Here is a 20,295-nt window from a genome sequence, read left to right as displayed (position 1 = left end):
GAGAAGGGCTGCAGCAGGCAGGAAAAAGCCCCTTTCCATGAAAAGTCTGCCAATCCTAAACTACTGCTAGAAATTACAATGGAATTAAATGACTTACTTGGGGGCGGTTGTAGAGTTCCCTGCACCCAGCATCTAGCCCTGATCTTTCTGTCCACTATTGGCATACGAGGCTTCCATATCACAGAAGTATCCCTGAATTGGCCTAATAATTGTGTAGTCCACTCAAACTTTGTGTGATGGTTGACAAATTTAAATTCTTGCACATAAGCATATTTGATAGTCAAGTATAGGTCCTCTTTCTCAGGTACATATGGTTCAAACTCTGGGAAAAGATGAGCACTTTGGTCGCACTCCAATGCAAAGACAAAACTGCTTAGGACCATTTCAGTAGGTCTGAGCACACTTAAGCCTGTGCTGGATTTCAGCCTTCTTGTGACTGGCTATGTACGGAAGCTAATGTCAGTATGCATTTGCTAAAGTTTTAGCATTTGTGTGCTTATATGTGCCCCAGAAAAGTGTTTCCCGAAACATATTAAAGGTCTTCAGTAAAACTGAAGAAAAACATACTGTGAAACCATAAAAATGTAGGGAAAAAATCCCCAAAATCTTCAAATACAGAGGAAGACTCATGGAAAAGATCCAGATTCAGCTAATGTCCATTTAGAAAAGAACAACAATGGCAAAAAGATAGTTTGTTCATAGGTTACATAACTTCAAACCCAAATCCAGTGGGATCAATGTACTGCCAGATACTGCCTCAGTCTTCAGTCGCCACCCATTATTTAGCTCAAGGTTAGTATCGAGTTCGAGTTAAATGGTTGGTGTCTTTTTTATGCAACAGCCCATTTGGTACCCACAAAGCCATACAAAAACAGTTGGGAGGAGATGCAAAGAGGAGCTCATCAGCTCCTTGAAGCAGAGTATGCTCTCCTCTTTTGACGCCATTCATCAACTAGTTCTGAACTGCTTGCTCTTGGACACATTCCTTGTAGCTCCTCTCAAGGACAGCACCATCTCCTTGCAAAGGTACCTCTGGCCTGCACAGGAACGTCAGAAGAACCGTTCGAGCTAGTAATGGAACAATGCAGGACTCTGCCTCTGGTAAACCAGGGATGGTTCACTTGAGTTTGGCTGGGGTGCCACACACAAACAGTTCACGATGGGGTCCCTGGAGGAGGAAGCTAAAAATTCTTCAGAAGTTTGAAGACTGAGAAAGTGAAAACCTCTTCCTTGTAACCTCGATCGGGATTGCTGCTTCTAGGAGCTCTTAGCAGCCAGAAATCCCTGGCTGCTTTGGGCCTGCTAAAGACGAGGATGGATTTGGTCCCCTCTCCTTCAAAAACCTTCACTGTGTCTACTGCTTGTCCGGCCACACCAGAGTCAGAGCAGGGGCATTTTGCTGCAGCCTACAAGGCAGAGTGGGTTGGTTTGCAGAGGAGGCATCAGGAAGCTTGGGGCCCAGCTATCTAAAGGACCATCTGCCCCCATCTATACCTACCCACCCCCTTAGATCAGCTCAGGAGGCCCTTCTATGAGAACCACCCCTCAGGGAGATGAGAGGGGTGGCAACCAGGCGAAGGGCCTTTTCCGCTGCTGCTCCCCATCTCCGGAACTCCCTCCCCAGGGAAATTCGCCTGGCGCCACCTCTCTTTTCCTTTCAGCGCCAGGCAAAGACATACCATTTTAGGAAATTTTTAACACTTAGCCTGAATGCTATGGCCCTTTTTCTATTGCTTTCATAGAAGTTTCAATCTGTTGTGTTTTAATTGGTTTTAATGTGCTTTATTTTGTTAATATGTTTTATGTATTGTAAGCTGCCTGGGATGGCCTTGGCAGTTATAAGCAGTCTATAAATACATGCATAAATAAATAAATAAATAAGCGAGCGAGCGAGGAAGCAAGCTCGTGGGTTGGCCAGCGTCCTCCCTATCACTAGAGTAGCCATGAGAAACGAACTGCCCTGAGAGCGCATTGAGCCATCCTCACACACCTGCACCTGCCGAAGCCATACAGGTGTTCCTCTACTGCTTCTGAGGAATTTGTTTTTCATATATTTATCAATGAGAGGAGACTTTGCTGCTGTCGGATTCAGTTGCTTGAAATGTGCTTTTCCTCCTTGTCCCTTTCTTTTCTTACCCGCTACTTCCACTCATTTTGCTAGTCGATTTTGCACATGGTTTTTCAGGGGCACGGAAATACATACGCAATTAAATTGACTTATCCACCTTAAGCCCCAAGTACATGGAAGGATATAACTCGAAAAGGAAAACAGTAACTTGGCAGAATATGAACCCCTCATTTCCAAACCTACAAGAAATAATCAGTCTTCAGATTAAAATGGATCAGTTTTACATGAGGTTCTGTAAAAAGCAGTATTATCATTATCACTTTTTCTCCAGCATAACTGTTCTATCCTGTGCAATCCTATACACACACACACGTTTTTATTTCTCCAATATTCTAAGACCTGATGATCGTTTTTAAAATGGGCTTGTATTTGTTCGATGCTGTGCTTTATTGTTATATTACCGTTCTAATTATCACCCAGGTGACGGGCAGGATAGAAATGCTTTTGACAAATACACACTCAGAATTAAGCTCTGCTGAGTTCAATGAAACGTATTTCCAGTACCAGCGCAAGTGGCAGCCCCACCATCCCCACTGCAGCTCCACCCTTACATGGAGGTGGCGGGGCAGAGAGAGGAAGCGAGAGGGAGACTTGAAGGTTCCCAAGGTTCAATGCTAAGCAGCATGAGAAAAGTTGACATTTTCTCTTACGGAAGACTCCAGCTCGACAACATAGGTGAGGTGCATGCAGAATTATGTACTATATTATGTACTATTGTATTTCAATGTATTTTATCATGTTGTAAGCCGCCCCGAGGTTTCGGCAAGGGGCGGCATAGAAATGTTAATAATAATAATAATAATAATAATAATAATAATAATAATAATAATAATAATTGCAGCCTTAGACATTCCTTCTGAACACTTACAATCCATTGGCTCGGCTCTGTTACGGTGTGCTACAACATGGCAAGGCACATTTCATGACATCCAATAATCTAACGCATGCCACATAGTCTCCGTTATGGTTTAGTCTCAGTCACTTCAGCCCAAAAGCTGCTCTGAAAAATTAGTGCAAACTTATGCAATAGAGAATGGCGATCTTCTGTGCGGCTTAAGCTGCAGTAGATGAAAAAAAAAATAATCCAATCATTACTTAGCTGCACTGTTTACATGATGACACTGCAATCAGGTTTGTCTGGGTTTTTCCAGGAGCCACACATCTGGATCTCATGGATACACGGCACTAAGTGGAGGCTTTGAAAAAGAAAAGCCAGCCGAGAGCCAGAGAGAGAAATTTACAAGAATAAACTTTGACTGGATTGCCACGGGGCAACTGAAAGCCAAACAGCCAAACAAGGTATTTTATTGCAGCCATATGTAACTTTTCTCCAACACATGCACCTTTTCTCTTTCTTTTCGCAAAGGTAAGTCAACCTTTTACCCGAAACTCCTTGGCCACGGCCCAAGCAAGGTGGGGTACTGAGGTTCCAACTAGGGGCACAAGCCTATTACAGAAGGCTAATTTTACTTCATGCTTGGAAATGCTTTTACAAATGTTTTTCCTTAATATCGATATCGGGTGTTTGGCTTCTAAGATCCGCTGAAGGGTATCAGAAGGATATCAGGACTACAGCTGGGAAATTAGTATAGTATTCTATGTGTTCTTCCAAGGAGTACAACTCTTGGAGTCTTTCCTGAAAATATTGTGGGTAGGCAGAAATTAAATAGGACAAGGACCATATTAATCAGGGTAGGAATATTCTACATAAAGTAGGAATGATTGCTGCTGATTTGGTGTAAAGGCAACAGGTACACATAAGTAGTTGAACCGGGCTCCTGATTTCCAGACGGCACAGCAAAACTGACACTGGACCCCAGAGACATGGCTCATCTAAAGGTGACATGCATTAAGGAGACAAAATACAAATCAGGCTGCCAGAAATACAAAGTAACCTGAAGGATGCAAATCCTTTTCTTTTCCGGAACGGACAAAACTTCCGTGCGTGCACATCTATGCTGCAAATTTTGTACCAGACCCAAAGACTTCTGCTTGAGCCTTCCCGCCATGTTTCCAGGAACACATCTTTGAGATAAGCACCGATCAGGAATACCGCAGGTAGAACAACTTTCACATGGCAGACTCCCAACAGGAGAAAGGCTCAGTATTCCTTGACTCCCGCAGGTAGTCTGAAATGAGGAAAGGGTCACTGAAACAGTATTGCACCTAGCTGTAGAGCAACATGTAGTTTTGTAATAAACTTAAAAGAAGATTTTTCAATGGACAAAACATTGCATGACGTGTTCTCTGAAGTTTCTACTTGCAGACATTTACTGAGTATAGTCTAAAAGGGTAGTTTTGAAGTTGTGTTCTTGTTGGACTCAGGGTGTCCGGACCTTGATGCACTTGGCCCAATTAAGCATGACAAGGGTGAGTTATAGAAAACACTGTATTTTATCCTCGAGAATAAGTTTGATCACAGAGAAAGGGCAATCAAGAAGGCGGGGGCAGGGTGCTTTTATACCCGGATTGACGAGGTAGCAGAGACAGACACTCACTGGACTGAAATTCCTGCTCCTAGCACGGATGGGCATTTAAGCACAGGTGGTTTCTGTGCTTTACCTGGGGAGTCACCTTAGGGCTGGGCTGAAGGCTTTTGGAGGGGAATTGCTCAGTCCTGCAGGTGCCTGGGGCATGACCAGCCAGCTCCTGACTGATGCCAGCCAGGCAGGCAGCATGTCCTGCGTTCAGAAGTCGGGAACTGTATTCCGAGGAAGTTTGTCAGGGATTCCACAAAACCAGTCAGGTGGTGGAGAAAAGCCCACTCGAGGTTCAGTGCCCTGCTGGTCACCCCTTGGGTTGCTCCACAAACTCTGTTGTGCGAACTCGCTCAGAACTGTAATCCATCCAAGGTCACAGCTCACAGCCTCAGCTGCCAATGAGAAGCTCTCCTGCTTTTTGTATAAACCGCTCTGTACACGGCCCCTCGCGTGCCCAGCCAATCGAGGGGTTACGCCAGTTCCCATTTTAGAGTTTGCGAACTGGAGCCAACGCCATTCGCCATACGTCAGTGGACGAGCATTTGCTAAAAATGAGGATCAAATCCATATGGTCAAAACCGAACACACATTGCCCAGAATAGCTGCAGCTTTCCTTAACTTCTTTGCCAGTCCAGTCATTGGCAGCACAAACTGGATATATTTTAAACTGAGGCCGAGGAGCCCTAAGCTGAGCTTCTCCTTGTCCTCTTTCACCTACAGTCAAAAGAATAATTCTCACCTCATAGAGGTTTAAACGTATCTGTTTTGCAGATGTTGAAAAGCCAAGCCCAGAGAAACACAGCTATAAAACACACTGCTAAAAGTGGGCCACCCAAGTTTTACTATATGAATGAATCACTTTATTATATTAGGAGCAGAAGAGAAGAGAAAAGAGGAGAGGGACGCGGGTAAAAACTTCCAGGTCCAAGTTCTCCGCACACAGTCCTATTGGGACAGCCCATACCTTGCCAAAAATATGAACATCAATTCTGCTCCTTCAGGCTACACAAGATGAGGCTGAAAGCTCATTATCCCAATTTTTCCCCATTTGTCTCCTCTATTTAAGCCTTACTGTAGTGATTAAATCCATGCCCCGAAAAGCAGTCGGGGAGGAAAACTCTTTATGCAAATTCAGGAACGCTGTCCCGGCCAAACGTTTTTTCTGCACTGGCGGAGAAGCAAACCAGGAAACCATACAGTAGACGGCCTGACTTCCAAACAAGTTCCAGAACCAGCCATGTGGTGACCATATGTTAGACGATTGTTTCCTCAGACTCCATCATTATATTACATAGTACTTTCAAGCTGGAGGCTGGTTTATTTAAAAGCAAACATCTCTCTCCTAGAGAAGAAGTTCTGTCTTTGCAACTAATCCCTCTCCCAGATCTTAAACACACAGCCAGGTCCTTGCACTGTCCAGAGATCCTCAAAAGTAGTCTAAACATTACCACAGAGTGCATGCTTAAATTAAGAATGTGGCATCTCTGCCACGGAAGATGGCCATTTTTGTTTCCAAGGTTATGCTCTAGTCTAGTAACTTTAAGAGCTGTTTGTTTCTGATTATATTCCAGGAAATTTTATGGTACATTCTCAGGCAATTCAGGGAAATAATTAGGTCCAGGTATGGCTGCCTGGTGTTTGGACTGACCCAATTATCCACAGCAGAACATGTCCAAGAATCACCCAGAGGGCGAAAGAAGCCCCTAAAGGCAAGTCAGTGTGGAAGGGATCCACGAAGGCAGATCTTGACATTTGCTCCTGCAATGATTTCTACTCCTATAGAGACCTTTAGGAGAGAAATATTGCTTCACTTTCTTGGGAAAAATTCCTAAGCCCAGACTTTCCAAGGCCTGCCTCATACTTGATCAATAAATGAATAAATAAATTAACATGCTGTACTATACAGCACACACAATGCACAGGCTGACATTCCATTATTATATTACACGAACACGTCACCTTTCTCTTCTTCTTTCCATGTGAGCTCAGTGTGTCCTAAAGTCCAGCCTAGCCCAAAGCTATCCAGGGAGCTCCATGGCTGAGTGGGACTAGAACCCAGATCTCCAGAGTCCCAGCCCGGCACTCTAACCACTATGCCAGTGCTATTGCTCCCTTAACATTAAATCGTTTACAGACCCACTTGTGCTGGCATTTTTCTGTGCAGCAAGGTCACATGTGTTGCAACTTAGCGGCACTAGAACTCTTACCACTAGGAGAGGCCTTAACGGACTAGAACGTGTCTCCCCGCCTCCGCCCCCAGTGGCTTTCACCTCTGCCTTTCATGTCAAGGATCTCTTCCCCCACAGATGCTTATGGGATCCACAGGCAGGAAACCACACCCCAAAATGGCACAGTGTTCTCCGCACCTTCTTCTGGTCCCCCTCTGCAATTTTGGCCTATGGCTATAACTGACTGACACAGACAGAGCTGCACAGCTGTAAATTACCAAGGAGTTTATTTTTAAACCTCCTTTGCTGTACAGCAAAGGGGTGTGTGCCATCAGCAGACAGAAAAAGGAACCCAAATCACAGCACGCTCTCCGAGTTCCGCCACAGTCACAAGTGCCGGGGCTTGTGTCGAACATTACAAACACAAATAATAGGACCCAAGTGGCATTTCCAAGCCCCTCCTACTCTCCCACAATTAGAAAACGAGGCATTTGCATGTCACGTGCAATTCGGTTTCGCCGCATTCATCCGTGTGCGGCACCACCGTGGGACGGAACCCCCCAAAAGGAGGAAAGAGCACAGAAAAGGCCCACAGAGTAATCGGGCTCAGGTGCAGCTCCTTCTTTGAAATCTACTTTTAGTCGTTTACTAGGCTCAGTGAGGTTTTATAAAAAAAAAAAAAGGCGTTTTTCTTTCATACACACCAGATTGCTTTGGGAAAGTTGCCTAGCAACGCTGGCAAAATTATCTTTTCTAAAATAAGAAGCCATAGAAATGAAAGGTTTCTTCCAAATTACTACACATCAGAACCGGTTATGGACATGATCTCAACTACCGATGGAAACATGGGACCATTTCTCCAGCACTTCCCATCCACCGACCTTTCCACAATCCAAAGGCCAACCAACATGAAATGTGTTAATTTAACACACACACACACACACAATGTTAAAGCTTTACAGCACAATCCAGGAAGCTTTTGGAAGCTAGATACCACTAACATTTAGATGTAGAATCTTTGCAGGGCCAACAGTTTATCAATCTTATGCAAATCCGAGCTTGCCGTGAATTCTGGAAAAGACATCTCCAAATGCAAATCTTCAGGGGCAGCCAACCTCATACCTCATGGAAGTCCAACATTCCTGGTGAGCAAGCATCCATCAAATGTTGTCTGTGGTTTTTCAGCTCATTTGACTATTCAGACCTCAGCTGTTTTTTAAAAAGCAGGTCACAAGGGCATTTTCCTAGTGAATAAGCTGGACATGCTATTTGATCAACATGCGTTTGGGAGAGCCGTTTGCTCCTTTTCTAACCCCATAAAGCTAGGAGTGCGTACGACAGCAATGCCAAGAATTTCTGAGTGCCAACTCATCCATATTTACTACTCTACATTGGTCTCTTATTTGCCTTGGGAGTGACCTTCTAAACAGGACCATTAGCACTGGCGTTTCAAAGAGGCAGCTGCTCTCAGAGTTCTTGAGGCATTTTTGACTTCCCTAATAAGTGCTCTAAATCAGTCCCAGTGGATGAAAACATGATATCCCCAAGAAAAAAGTTCAATGAGTATAGCCCACCTGGGACGGCCTGCACAAATTAGGTCATGAACAGCATTCAAGCTATAAAAACTGAAATCTACCAATTTCCCCCGCAACTGTTAGGTGGACTACAAGAACAGGAGGTAGACGATATTCCTCTTCAATGGTCATTATTTCTGATTGCTTGAAACTTCTATGACATGCGTGGCAAAGCGTTTCCAGACAGCTAGAAAGCAGCTAGTCTTTGCCCTTGGACCTCAAAACTTCCAGCATATAAAACACTTATTTCTCCAGAAGTGGGAGGAAAGACAAGGATAAACCCTTGCAAACACAACTGTGAAGGCCCAGTTTTCTTGGGTGTAGCTTCTATTCATTCTGTTCCCCCTGTAAAGACTTGCCTTACTCATGGTGGCAAGATGAACTCAGGAAAGCTAGTATGCCATGCAGAAACCCCATGCGGGGGCTCCAGGCAAGAACTGCCAAGAAAACACTGGTTATTTCCCACCTCAGTTCCACACACTGAATATTTCTAATGAATTTACCACATGGAGTTCAAAATGTCATTTGTTAACAAGGGCAGTTAAGCTTTTAAATGCGTTTTTCTTTCCGCTCAACACTGAATCTCATCTGGCACCTTGCAGCAGTGCCAGTTTTGTTTAGAAGGAAAATCTGCCACATTCGTTAGGAAGGAAAATCTGCCACTAAATTCCACATGATTGTTTGGGTGTTCAGTAACTTTCTGCAGTGTCTGTAAGTGTCTCTTTCTTTGCATGACACAGATGGATGATTAGCCCTGTCACGTACATTTACTTTGAAAAGTGACCATTTGTTCATCACTTAGTCACTGACAACTAAATAAGGGATAACCAATGGTTTCTTCTCACTGTCTGTCAAATATTTAATTAAAAATATAATTGTTGTAAGCCGCCCCGAAGCTTCGGCGAATGGGGCGGCATAAAAATGTTTTAATAAATAAATAAATAAATAATAAAAAAATAAAATGACTATGCAGCAGGTGTTTGTGGCTGGAACATCAGCCTTGGCTGCTAGAGATGAACGGAGGTCTTACCAGAATGCAGAAAGACCAAAGACAAAGGCAATGTCAGGAGCAAGCCAAGGGTTGGAGATCCGGCATGGCGTGGTAGTCCCAAAGGCAGAGCCAGGAATGAGCAAAGTCAGATACCGGGGTCCAAGGAGAAAGGCGAGGTTCCAGGCCCAAGTGGAGGTCGTATACAAGCCAGGCCAGGCGCAAGGCGAGGTCAAACTGAACAAGGAACAGGTGCCTGACGAGTGCGGATCAGTCAAGGGCAGAAGTAGGGGGTGGTGGAAGATGATCCTGCCATGTTTGAGCGGGCCTCAAGGGCCCACTGTAACCTCCACCGAGGCCTGCCGAAGCTGGTGGCTTTCACAGAGCCTTCGAGCCCTTCCAGCATCTGGTCTGGTCCTGGCCCTTCCAGTACACGCAGGGTGAACTGAGCTGCTCTTCACAAGAGGAGCTATGTCCAAACTTCAGATCCTGATCTGGGGGCTCTTTGAAATAGCTTTGGTAAAAAAAATTGCCAGTGGTATACTAAAAGCAAGCTACATCTGCTGTAGGTAGAGAGGGGGTGCATTAACTCTGCCTGCCTACTCAATGTTACTTCATCTAGGGCAAGAACAGCAAAGGCATGTGGTCAGCAGAATAATTTCCAGCAGCCCTTGCTGCCTTAAAGTTACACAGTCCAGATGCCTGAGCACATCATGGTATGCCTTGTATACATCACTTATTAAATCTAATTTTCTCTTTTGCTCATTTTGGAGAACTATTGTTCTCTACAATTGCAGAAGGGAAAATTATGGGTGTGTTTACTTACTTTAAATTACTGCAAGCAGAAAACTAGACAACTAGGCTAGAACTATTTGCCTTTGATATGCATGGCCCAGAGGTCATGGCGTAGAACTTAAGGTTTCAGATGAACACAGAGAGTTTTAGATGGAGGAACAGGCGAACATGAAAACCCATCTGCAGGCTGAAGCAATGCATTTGAGCTGAAGTTGCATCAGGAAAGCAGCTGATTAGGAAATCCAAATTAGATCTAAGCTACATAAATGCATCTACAATCTTTGAGACATAATAGGTTAATGATACAGTGGCGGGTCCTCTTTTCAGGGTCCTGTTTGCTTTACGGATCCAATCGTGTACTATTTTGACTTTTCTTATCAAGCAAAACCTAGTGCAGTCTGTAAACAATACCAAATACCTATGTTTGTTTTTACTTTCTTCAGCTGATTGTATATAGGACAGTGGAAATGCAAATACTATAAAAGTTATTTTAGCACAACTCGCTATACTTGTTTAAATTGAGTACTGTTTTCCATTTCTCTTCCTCTCACACATTTGTGTTTCTGCAGATGCAAGAATGAAATGATGCAGCTAAAATGCACTTGCCTCTAGCAGGAGCAATGCCATCACAAACGTAGCACCTTTATAAGGATCAAGGGCTCTTGATCACATTTAAGCTTTTGGAGAATGATGCACACTTAGCTTTCTTGAAGTTTGCAATCTAAGTGAACCTCAAGACAAACTCTAGGTATCCCATTTCAGTGGCTGCTTTAAGATACTTCACACACATCTGTGAGCAGGTCTTCCTGGAACAACTATAGTAAAGAAATTGTTGCAGTAGGTTAGTGAAATACTTTGCAATCTTGATTTGTCAGTTACGGATTCCTCCCATTATTTACAAGGAAATCAGCTCTGTCTTGGAGAACAAACTGAAGGTAAGCGACTGCTAGACTGAAACCTAGGTATACGTTTCTTCAGACTTCAAGAAGTACTAAATACTTCAAGAAGTACATACATAGCACTAAAATGCCTTTAAGTCGCTGTGTACTAGTTCTGGCATATGTGGAATTTTGTTACTGTGGGACAAGAAGCTCTTGCAGCCCATTTTAACTGTATGCATGCCCTACTCAATGTAGGGTTTACATTTACGTTGCAGAATTACTGAAGCAAACTCAGTCTAAGCCACAGGTATCCAAGTGCTCTTTGGACCTGATTTGATACATTCAGGAGATCCATGAATAAAGTTGTTGCTTTTCCCACTACTTTTGTTTTTAAAAGCAGCCACAAAAGAGGCAGAAGTCATGTGGGCTGATGCCCTGAATGGGATGGACTGGGAATCATCAGCATCTTCTACTGGATAAAACACAGAAATACTAGTGTGGTACTTGGTATCTCTCTCCATCAGACAAATAACATTTTCCTAAGTGTGGGGATACTTGGTTAACCAATATGTATTAAATACACACACAGCATAGAGAGCCCCCTATTCGCTTTGTAAAATGTATTTCCATCCTCACCAATTTTGAAATACAAATAAATATTCTATGTAGATATATATTGATGCACAAGTGGTTTTCAAACTAGTAAAAATCACTGAACTACTTTAAACAGCAGTTCCTATCGGAACACCACCACCACCCCTAGTCTGTAAAAATGAGGATTAAACTGATTTTGTTTGGGTCTCAGCAACACTACCAAATTTTAATGATGCTGTGGGGAAAAGTTCACACCTACATTTGTTTAAATGGAACTTAAGTTCTAGCCACAGGATTCCAGGAGCTGAGTATGATGCTGCTTTGAGGTTTGTATGTAATCCCCAGATTTTCCTAAGTGTGTTTGTTTTATAACTCTGCATCCTGAAATGGGAAGATCTTACCACTAGTTGTAACAAACGTCATTATCAGTTTCAGCCACTTCGTGAAGGGATGACTTCTGAAGCAAATATACCAGGCATCCTTCTGGGGATCAGAATAATCCCAAGAGCACAGAAGTTTGCCATCTACAACTAAACTATAACTATATAAAACTGTTTTCAGGCAGCTTGCATATCTCCTTGGGAATACTGTTGTGATTTAACACTCAGCAACTAGGGCTATGATTAAACACTGCATTCCAGCACACCTGCTGTGCACGCAAACCGTCTGCATGTCCCATGTAGGAGCTATAAACCTGAATCTCAAAGCCGCTGCGCAGAGGAATTTTCCTTGCCAAAGGAGGTGAACCCATGAGAGAACACTCAACATTCCGTTTCCTGAAACAGAGAAAGAACTAAGGGGAAATGTAAAAGGTAAGCTGTCACAGGCCTGATGGAGTGTACACTGTAATTCCTGACCCTGGGAAAACTTTTCCATGAGAACTACCAAAATTGATAGTTGAACATCATTTCTGAAAAGACTGCAAATGTGTAGAAATGCCTGGAGAAAAAGGTTCAGTAATCAGCTTCTACAGAACTCGAACAAGATTCCTTACCATGCTGTACTGCACTGCCTCTTCCAGTTACATATTCTGAATTTCTTGAATAAAGTGCTTTTCATCCCTCCTTCAGGTGCAATTCCATTGTCTTGGGCGGGACTTCCCTAGATTAGCCAGTGAAGCACTGCACACACCTTGCCACAAAACCTAACATATGCTTTGCTATGTGGAAAACATGGAACATGGAAGGGGCAAAGGAAACCAGATCTGAAGGCCAGCTAGTCTGGTGTCTGCACCTGAGCTGCATTCGCCATTCCCTGAGTTCTTAAAGGGAGCCTCCCAAGAACAGCAGCCTGGTTTGTCTAGGGCTAGAAATCCTCAGCTCAAACTTCAATAGCGAATGCGGCTCTCTTCAGGGGACCGCAAAAGCGTTGCGGCTGTGTGCTGTCAAGTTGGCTTTGACTGATGGAGGCCCTACGAATGATTGCCCCCAAAACATCCTGCCCTTAACTGCATTGCTGATGCAAACCGGAGGCTGCGGCTTCCTTTAAAGGAGACTCCATCCATTCTACACAAGTGTGAAGAAGGCCTTCATCAAACCCGCTGAATTATCAAGCAAGGAGTCCCACAACACTTGAAACACTTTGTCACGGCAAAAGACTTCTTCAACGGCAAACTATTATTTCTGCTGCAACAGACGAAACACACCCGTTTCTTTCAAGATTATTACATTCCACAGAACCTAAACATCCTTGAATAAGGAGCGCATCTTGAGCCACCCACTGATGAACTGATTTTTAAAAAGATTCTGGATTGCGCTGAAATGGCCAGGCTGACTTTGCCTCTGAAGGAGAAAGAGGATACATACTTCTATCAAACTTGGAACTCTTTTTATCATTGGCTAGAGAAACCGGGTAATACATAGATTTGAATATATTTACGGACTGCTATAAAAAAAGGGGGGGGGGCTGACCCAACAGGTCTGATGTTTCTGATGATGTTTTTTAGTTTCTTTTTTTTAGTTTGTGGAAAATAATAACAAAATTTACTCAACAAAAAAGAGTAAGGAGCACATCTTTGCATTAAGAGATTTCCCCTATGGAAGCAAGGTGTCCGAGGAACACGATGGGACACAGGCAGCACTAAATCACGCAGGTGTGGGCTAAAGGGAGGCTCCGCCACCCTCCGTAAGCTTTACGACCAAGCAAGGGTGTGGGATGCGTGCGTTACGTTTAACCATTAACTCTGGACAACTCTCCCCAAGCGCAGGCTCTGCCTGACCAGGGGCCCCGCCCGGGAGCCCGTCCGGAGAGACGGGGCGACACGTCCAGCGGAGCGCGAGCGCGCCGAGCACGGAGAGAAGCCGGGGGGACTTGGCCAGCCCCGCACCCCGCACTCCGCCCAGGCTCGCTGGAAGCGCGCCACCCCCTTCGCCCCCAGCGCCGCGTCCAGCCCGGAAACCCCCAGCGGCCGAAAGGACCGGGCCCCCCCGCCCCGGCCCCCCCCCCGCCCCGGGCCCCCCGCCCCAGCCGCGCAAGAGGGCTGCGAGGCGTCTCCGACCGCGCGCGCCTTCCCGCCTGGGGGGCTCCGTCCCGGGGGCCCCGAGCGCGCGTCCCGCCGGGCGCCCTGGCGAGGCGAGGGGCAGCCAGCCCGGACCGCGGCCCTCCCGCGCCCAGGGGCGGGGGCCGCTGGACCCGAGGCCAGAGGGCCGCGACGGGCGGCGGGGAGGCCAAGCGGGCGCCCTCCCTCCACCTGCGGCGAGCCGGAGAAGCGCCTTACCTCCACCCACCGGCGCGCCTCCGCGAACGCCGCGTCGTAGCAGGCGCCCTCGCCGTCCGCTCGTTCTTCCATGGCTGGCAGGAGGGCACGGGGAGAAGGAGAAGGAGAGGGGCTGTCAGACCGCTGCGCCGCTCCGCGCGAGCCACAAGCCTGCCCGCCCGCCCCGGGAGCTCTGCTCGCTCGCCCGCCCTCTCCGGCTTCCCTCGTCGCGCAGGGCTTTGTTGCAAGTTTCGGGGCTATAAATAGGCGGCGGGCGTGCGCTGGAGGAAGAGCGCTGCGCGACGCATCTTCCTGCGGGGAGAAGCCCGGGCGAGGCGTCTCGCAAGGGCAGCGTTTGCCCCCGAAGCCTGGCCGTGAGCTGACGAGGAGAGAGGAGCGCTCTGCCGCCGCTCTCGGGGTCCCCCGCGGCTCCCCCGCCCCCGCCCGCAAACCGGGGAGCCAATTCCAGCGCAAAGCAGCGCGCCTCCTTTGGCACGGGCGTCGGGTGCCGCTCCGCGCTCGCGGGCTGCGCCGCCGCCCCCCCCCCCCCGGAGGGCCCCCCCCCGGCTTGCTTTCCCCCCCCCCCCCCCCGCGACGAGGGCGCACCTACCTCGCCGCTCCTGCTCCCGACCAGCTCCTCGCCAACAGCGGCGCAGCGCCGTGCAAACTTTCTTAAACTTCCCGGGAGGCGGCGCCGCGGCTTCCACCTGGCGGCAGGTGAGAGCATAGCAGCTGCACTCCGGACGTTGTTCCCTTTTCCCCAATACAGGAGCCAAAGCGCCCTCTCTCGGTAAAAGCGCGCTATGGCGCAGGAATGGATCTTGTGAGTGTGTGTATGCTTGTGGGGCGGGGGGGGGGGAAGGGGTCAAGTTCTAGCAAGCGCATGTTGAGCAAGCTTCGAATTAATTGGACTGAAAGCCGGCTGGAATTCTGGTGCACTTAATTCAGGAAAGCATCAGTCTGCTCGGGAGGTGCCTGAGCTTCGCAGAAGTACAGCAAATCTTTAGGGCAGGTGGGGAAAGTCTAAGAGCAAACCCTCAAAACAGTCCAGTAAGGATTGAGGATCAGGAGTCCAGCATATTGAGCGCTTGGGGGCTGGGGAAGAAGGGCATGGACTATCTGGAAGAGGGTGCTGATCCCACTGGCCCCGTCGACTGCAAGTTTTTGCAGGCCCTCATCCGAGGCGCCTTCCATGGGCTGCCTCCCTGCTGAGTCAGCCTTCTCACCAGCATTAACTGCTGCTGCTGATCTTCTCCCTCGCCCTAGCAAAGACTTGCTTTCCAGCTGAATTCCAGGAAGCAGACCAGCTCTGTCTTCTAGCACCCCACCGAACCATCGTCCTTGCCCAGTGGCAAATGCCCAGCCACACTTATTCTTCATGCCAGCCTGCCATGACATTCATCCACAGAAAGATTTCTTCTTCTAGTCCAGGGGTCGGTCAGAAACCTTTAACACTCAAAGAGACATTTGGACCCGTCTCCCACACACACACACACAAAATGAAGATAACACTGCATGTATCGTTTTTTGCCTTAATGCTATGTATATCTTCATAATGATTGAGCTGCAGCTCTTGTTCAGTCACTAAAAACTGTTATTTTTAATCTTACATTATAAACTAGTAGGACTCCTTTCATATATTTTGAATAGAAGAACAGCTTCCTGAAGAGTCAAAGTCAGTGCTAAAGGGCTGTATGCATTAAACAGCAAACCCCATAAGTTCGTCAGCAGTAAAAGCAAATGAATCTATCCACGTATCATTAAATGTTTGGTTTACTTCAGAAACTTTTCTTCGATTTATCCATGGTTGGCCTAAGGAGGGAGTGGGAGCTCAGTAAATCAGTGCGGATCTATCTGCAGATCGGCAGCTGTACCGGAGATATAGGTGTGTTTGGTGACTGATTAGCAGATAAACAGTCAAGTGCTGTGAATTGTGACAGGTCCCAAGCGCAGCTTTTATCATTCAGAGGAAGGAGATTACATTGGGACAAAGAGAATCCTTTCAGCAGCATGAGAGCCTGCAGGAAGCTTGTTTAGCAGAGGGATGTAGCGATTTACTTAACTAGCTGATTGACTTAACTAGCTAGCGCTGCTTTTCCTGAGTGGAGCTTCTGAGCAGATCAGTGGCTGTGCCGGCGCGTGTTTTGAGCAACGGAGCCGCAGCAGAGGGGTTCAAGAGCCACGTGTGGCTCCGGAGCCGTGGGTTGCCGACCCCTGTCCTAGTCCTTTAAGCCATCTAAGCTACTAAGTTGTTACTATTAATCATTTATAATTATGATTTATAAATCATTATTTACAACGTTCTACCCCATTTTACAGCCAAAGCTAACCCCCCCCCCCAAAAAAAAAGCTCTCAGCATTAATAATAGCCCGTACCCTCAGGGCTTTTAAGTTAAAATGGGTAGCACAAAAGAAAAAGGGAATGAGTGGGAACCGGAGGAGGAGGAGGAGGAGGAAAAAAGAGACACCAGGGCAGCAGCTCATTGAAAAATGTGTATTAATCTTCTAAGAAGGGAAGAGTGAAAAGAGCTGCCCGCTCTTGTTCCTTCTCCAGCCGGAGTATGGGGCTAGATTGGTCTCCCCCTTGCCATGGTGTTTATCTCAGGAGGCAGGGGCTGAAAAGATGACGGCAGTCCCAGGCTGGTTGGAGTCGTGTGTTCCTTTTGGCAGGGGAGAGCTGAAGCAAGCCGTCTTTCCAAAAGATGTACGAAACCAGAGGTTGGTCACTGCTGGCCACATGATAACCTTTTGTTCTTACGCACCACCAAGTTGTCCCTGATTTATGGGAACCCAGTGGATGAAAGCTCTCCAAAATGGTCAATCTAGAACAGCCCTGTTCAGTTCTCATAAATTCCACGTGAATGTGTCCTGTTTATCCAAAATGGAATTCAGGTGAAAAGAGGCCCTCCACTTCTGATCTGAGAGAAGCAAGACACTTTTCTATAGTTTATAAGGTTTCTCAAAGGGAATTAATCTAATAATTAATTAAATAATAAATTTACACCGTCAACTGAGTAAGAGGTTAAATGTTGCAATCAGTATGTTAAATGTTATTTAACTTTAAACGTTAAAGTTATTTAGTACTATAATATAAGCACATCTGTAAAATGCAGCCCCATGCATATTTATTCAAAACTAAATCACACTTTTGCAGCCCTGTGTACTTGTGGAATATCATATAAAGAGTCATTTTTATTGCATGCCATTAAGAATAACAGGATTTTAATCATCAAAAAGCATATTAAGGCAGGGTTGAGGCTGTCAGAATTCCAAGTAGTCAAATCCATTGCCACCCTCTCTTAACTGTGATAAATTGTGAGATAAATGCATGACTTCACCTGTACTAGATATTCATAACCCATTGGTTTAGGATTTTTTTTTAAAAAGTACGAAAGACTACCTGTCTAAATGTAATAGTTTTAGAGTACAATTTCAGGGACTCTGGGTGGATAGAAATAGAGACTGTAGCTTAATTACTGTAAACTCTATACCACCAGGGCTACACCCATGTATAAAAGCCATTTCCTTATTTGAACTGAACGCAGGATGTATCCCCCTTGTCGTACTTCTGTGAGGCTAGGCAGTGCTTACTTTTCCAACACCACCGTAAACCAAGAGATTGTGGCTTTTGTTCCTACATGGGAGAATGCCGGCCTTTGTGGCAGTCGCGTGGGGGAACGGGAGGCATTCTGTTTACTGTGTCTGTATCAATCATAGCTTTTGTTGTCTTGGAAAATCTAACAAGGGGAGATGTCAGAAGAGAGATTCACAGAATCTTGTGATGACCCCAGGTGCTCTGCCCCATTCAAAGACTCAAATGTTTCAGCGGATACCGAACTAATGTATGCGTCTCCTGTTTCTCCAACCTTGTGTGCATTTCGGATATTTGTAGCATCATAGGAATAGTCTATGGCCAGTACATAAACCCACCAATATTAAGGCATCAGGACTGTGTTGAGTTCTGAAAAAAATAAAGATTTATGCTTCCAAATTTAAAGCTTCAGTTTTAAAGCCGGACATGCAATAAAAGAACCGACAGAGTCAAAAACATTTGAATGAATTCCGCACACATTAGGTGCATGCAAAGGCGAAAAGTGAAAGCATGGGGACAGTTTGTGCAAGGTGAAAGGTTATGCCAGACATTCCTGTTTCCTGCTTCATTTACTAGCGCGGAGCACAAGGTGGCTGCCCTGTCAAGGTTTCCAGCAAGTCCAGCTCATGTTTCAGTCAGTCTGTTCAAAAGGACTTGAATCTTGCAAGGTTTTCCACTTTAAAATAAGCATGGGATTATTACCTGATCTTAGTTCATTAGCTTGCATAGAAAAATAGTGTCTTGCAGAAGGCTGTACGGTGATCAAACTCTACCTTTGACACATTTATGTAATTGTCAGCAGCAGCTTACTTTAGGATGGATGGGTTTCGCAACAATTAAAAATGGAAATGATACCCATTCTTCCATATAGAGAGGTCCGCCTGGCGCCGTCGTTATTTGTTTTTCGGCGCCAGGCGAAGACCTTTTTATTTAAGTGGCATTTTAATTGTTAATATTATTGGATTTTATCTGGCCAGGGCGGTTTATTTTATATTGTTATTTTTGTATTTTTAATTTTAATGTTTATATTTTTAATGTTATTTATTTTTAACTTATTGTTGTAAGCCGCCCTGAGGCTTCGGCGAATGGGGCGGCATAAAAATGTTTTAATAATAATAAATAAATAAATATAGGGATGCCATGTACGTTCGTTTAGAATTCATCTGGAGCCGGTGAGTTTTCATTTCTCCCCCTAGCAACCAGAACAGGTCATGTGGAGGTTAACTAAGGGCAGGAGAGGAAGAGTGCAGGGAAGAAGAGATGGGAAGTGTAAGCCAGGCGGGCTTCAGCTCAGAGACATTTTAGCAGAAGCATCCACCATTCTAGGCAGTTCTCCAGTTGCAAGTAGGCCCACGTCTGTATCAAGGCAGAGCAAGTTTGGGAGGGGGGCGTTTCCCTTGGACTAAGCAATTGCGAGCACTGCTGTTACTGTGGGCTTGGTCTTGGTGAAAAAAACAAAAATTGCCCATTCCATCACTTCTTGCCATTCAGGAAGCATTTCCTATCTATTCCCTCGTGTGCTTTCTAGCTTTTCTCCATTACTGGTTGTGCTTATTTGCACTTTGGACAGAACTAAAATAGTAGTTTAAATGGCCTATAAAATAAGGGACCCATTTTTTGATCTGCCTGAAATCTGGCGGACTTAATTCCTTGGAGTGCTAGTAGCATGTGTGAAAATTTCATGTTAACTGGTTGCCAAGTGTGGAAGTTACAGGCAGGCAGAAGAGTAGTCTTTTTCACAATTAATTATTTTAATTAGAGATATTGCACAATCCTATTATTGCCAAGAAACTTGATTGAATAATGCTAACTAAAGCCAGGACTACATGGTGATTAGGTTTTAAAAAGACAACAGCTTTGGAATTGGCTTTAAATTTGGAGCAGAATGTGAATCTGGAAATTCTCTCCATAGTTGTATGGCGAGACTGTATCATAGACTGTGCTACCAAGCTTCACTCCTGAATTTAGCGAGCCAACCACAAAAACAATTCTCTTTATCCTGACCTTGCATAGCTATGCTGTCATTACATCACTTTCCTTGCTGAAATGCTGTTCCTACAATCCAGAAAAAATGGCTGGAGCAGGCTTGAACAGCTGATATCCAACAGAAGAGCAACCATGGAATGCGTATTCAGGACGAATAGTGGCACCAGCTGCAGGATAAATGGTGTAAGATGATACAGAATGGCTTGGACACCGTCTTTAGGGAAGGAAGGCGGTCCTCATTGTCACCGGAGGCTTCCTGGGGGATACTGGTTTTCATTTCTTCCCCTCTGTAGCAGAAGTGGCTTCACAAGATCCAAGCACCGTCCCACAAGGCAGTATTATTCTGTTCTAGGTATGTTCTAGGATTTCAGCTAGCATCATAAGCTTGGGAACATATGATCCTACCTTAATATG

General features: G+C 45.6%; 1 protein-coding gene across 10 annotated transcripts in view; it reads right to left on the bottom strand.

The window, feature by feature from the left end:
* The window catches only part of LMO7 (LIM domain 7), a 136,469-nt gene extending 122,085 nt beyond the window's left edge, over nt 1-14,384 (bottom strand). For 2 of the 10 annotated variants that reach the window (XM_044437733.1, XM_044437738.1), the window contains exon 1: nt 14,325-14,384. The gene's annotated coding sequence lies outside the window, so the exon portion shown is untranslated. The remainder of the gene's footprint in view (nt 1-14,324) is intronic. The other 8 variants (XM_044437736.1, XM_044437741.1, XM_044437737.1 and 5 more) reach the window with 6 other exon arrangements.
* Nucleotides 14,385-20,295: the final 5,911 nt, after the last annotated feature.

This window comes from Varanus komodoensis, unplaced genomic scaffold (genome assembly GCF_004798865.1).
Source record: "Varanus komodoensis strain SLA01 unplaced genomic scaffold, ASM479886v1 scaffold31, whole genome shotgun sequence".
NCBI lineage: Eukaryota > Metazoa > Chordata > Lepidosauria > Squamata > Varanidae > Varanus > Varanus komodoensis.
The sequence above is the reverse complement of the archived record's forward strand: the minus strand, read 5'-3'. Positions and strand labels throughout refer to the sequence as shown.